Genomic DNA, 2615 nt, shown 5'->3' with positions numbered 1-2615 from the left:
TTTCTGGGACACTGGTAGAAACCAAGTCACTCAAGGACATGCACTGAGAAGGGAAGACCAACAGGAGGCCAGGAAATGACAGGTCTAAACAATGTCAGGGTAGATGAGCAAAACCCACAGGGATCTTTTCTCCAGCAATAGAACTAAACAGCAAGTGTCTGTGAGTCAAAAACTCCTTTGTGATGTGTTCATAAATCCTCATTCCTGAGAGCCTATTTGGACTTATGCTTGAAAGGGAAAGGAAAGGATGTATACAGTTCTTCCATAATTCATTTCTTCATTCAGACACAGGATTCACTCCTTCTACCTCCTGGGTGGGAGGCAAGGCCTTTGTTTTAAATTAAAGTCAGTCTCAAGTGACTGACCACAGTGTCCAGAGAACACATGATGGCAGATGGGGGAAAACGAGAGCGGCAAGGGTCTTCACAACAGTTCGGAGATTACTCCCCCTGCTTTTGATCTTTTAGGTCGGCCTGCTTGCTTCTTCTTGGATTTGCCATCCCTCTTCACACCCAGTAATGGATGGACTTCATCATTTGGTACTCCTTGAAGTTCAATATTGGTTGTTTTGGGTTTATTCTTGGGTGGCTGGGATCCATCTGCAGAAGACTGCCTCTTCTTCTCTGAACCGGCCCCTTCGTCCGTCAAGGAGGTTTGGACTGCATCTGGTGGGGGGCCATAAGGATTTTCTTCTGGGTCTTCTACCTCAGGGGCAATGGCTAAGTATAACAGAGCCTTTGAATCTTCCAGTTCTTCATCACTGCTACAAAAAGCAGCAATAGGGTCTACACTGGTGACATCCACTTCCTCATCCTCAGCAGCATCAGCCCCTGTCTGTTCAGGCTCACTCTTATCTTCATCTTCAATATCAAACTCGGATTCCCTTTCCTCATATTCCACATTTTCATCCAATTCTTTGAAATCTGGTGCGAATGCACTCCAATTTTCTACTTGATTTTGTGCCCAGATAGATACCACTCCACTAGAAATGGATGCAATGATGGGTTGAACAGGATGCCAAGCTACATCCAAGAGGAGTTCTCCTCTAGTCCCATGGAGAATCTTCACCAGGTTGCCAATACTTTTTTCCCAGATGTATAGGGTATGCTGCCGGGCTGAACCCGCCACAATGTACTCTCCATCCCCAGAGAAACAACATTTCTTCCACGGGGTTCTATTCACCAAGTCCTGCAATTTCTGCATAGGCTCAGGTTCTCCATCTCGTCCACAGGTTAAAATTTCTCTGCCATCATAAACTCTGATCTGCCGTGTTAATTAAAAAACAACTTCCCTTCCAGGCAAACTCTATTGACTTAATAGCCGTGGTATTGCTGGTTCCAGTTGTTACTCTGAAGGAAGCGACAAGATCCTGTGAGTCTGTTTTTAAGACCAAAATCTTGCCCTTTGCATTTCCTGTGTAGATATATTCTCCTCGCCTATCAAAAGATGTGACCACATTCAATCGGAGTCATCATCTACTGGCAGAACAACATGTTTGGAATCTGAAAGGGTCAACATGACAGGAGCAGATTTCATGGGGCACACGAGTATCTTGTTCTGATCTCGTGGATGATACTGGACTTTTAAGATAGGCGAAGGGAACCGGAACATTTGGTCGCAGTCTCCTGAGAGAACATCCTATTGTGACACTGCATTTTCAGTGGAAGCGCTCACAAGCTTATGACCATCTCTACTCCAGCACAAAGAACAGACTGGATGGATATGTGCACTAATTATTTTAGCAATGCCTCTTGTCAAGAAGTCCCAGATGACAATTCGGCCATCATTACAGCAAGTAGTGTGCCCCACCTGTTGAAGGTGCAAGTCAGGGCCATGCTGATACAGTCCAAAGTCCCATCTGCTTCCTCTGGATAGTTCTGCCCAAAGGACTCCAGCAACTCGAGGTTCATGCCTGCGGACTCGGGCCGCCTCTACTCTCCGCTCCGGTAGCAACGCCTTCTCCCCCCACCTGCTTGCAAGGCCCGCCGGGATTTGATTCTTAAAAGGTTCTCTCCTGGTTGTAGATTTTCCAGGATGCTTGGAAGACTGTTTATGTTGTGGATTAGGACTTCTAGAGTTCTTCCAAGCTTTTCGTTAATGAAGTTTCTAGTCCTTGCTTTTACTCCTAGGTCCATAAACCACTTTGAATTGGTTTTTGTATATGGAATGAGGTGTGGATCTTGCTTGAGTTTTCTGCAGATAATTTTCCATTTATTTCCACACCATTTGTTAAAAAGACTGTAATTTCCCCACTTAACTGATTTCTTCTCCTTGTCAAAAATCAGTTGACCATCAGTAGATGGGCTGATTTCTGGATTCTCAGTTCTATTTCATTGATCTATGTCTCTGTCATTGTATCAGCACCACGCTGTCTTGACCACCACGACAGTGTAGTATGATTTTAAATCAGGCAGTGAGATGCTTCCTAACTTATTTACCTTTTTAAGGACTGTTTTGCTTATTCGGGGCTTCTTTATATTCCAAATGAAATTGGAGATGGAATTGCTATTTGTATTGAGATTGCACTGAATGTGTAAATTGCCTTTGGTAGTATTGTCATTAACACAATATTAAGTCTTCCTATCCTCGAGCAAGGGATATTCTTCCACTTCTCT

At 44.2% G+C, this 2615-nt stretch overlaps 1 pseudogene; it reads right to left on the bottom strand.

Annotated features, from left to right (window-relative positions):
* Positions 1-423: 423 nt before the first annotated feature.
* LOC102863428 lies at positions 424-1910 on the bottom strand (annotated as a pseudogene).
* Positions 1911-2615: the final 705 nt, after the last annotated feature.

This window comes from Elephantulus edwardii, unplaced genomic scaffold (assembly GCF_000299155.1).
Source record: "Elephantulus edwardii isolate Elephantulus edwardi_28Jun2011 unplaced genomic scaffold, EleEdw1.0 scaffold00178, whole genome shotgun sequence".
NCBI classification, from domain to species: domain Eukaryota; kingdom Metazoa; phylum Chordata; class Mammalia; order Macroscelidea; family Macroscelididae; genus Elephantulus; species Elephantulus edwardii.
Note: the sequence above shows the minus strand (reverse complement) of the source record. Positions and strands in the feature narration are given on the sequence as shown.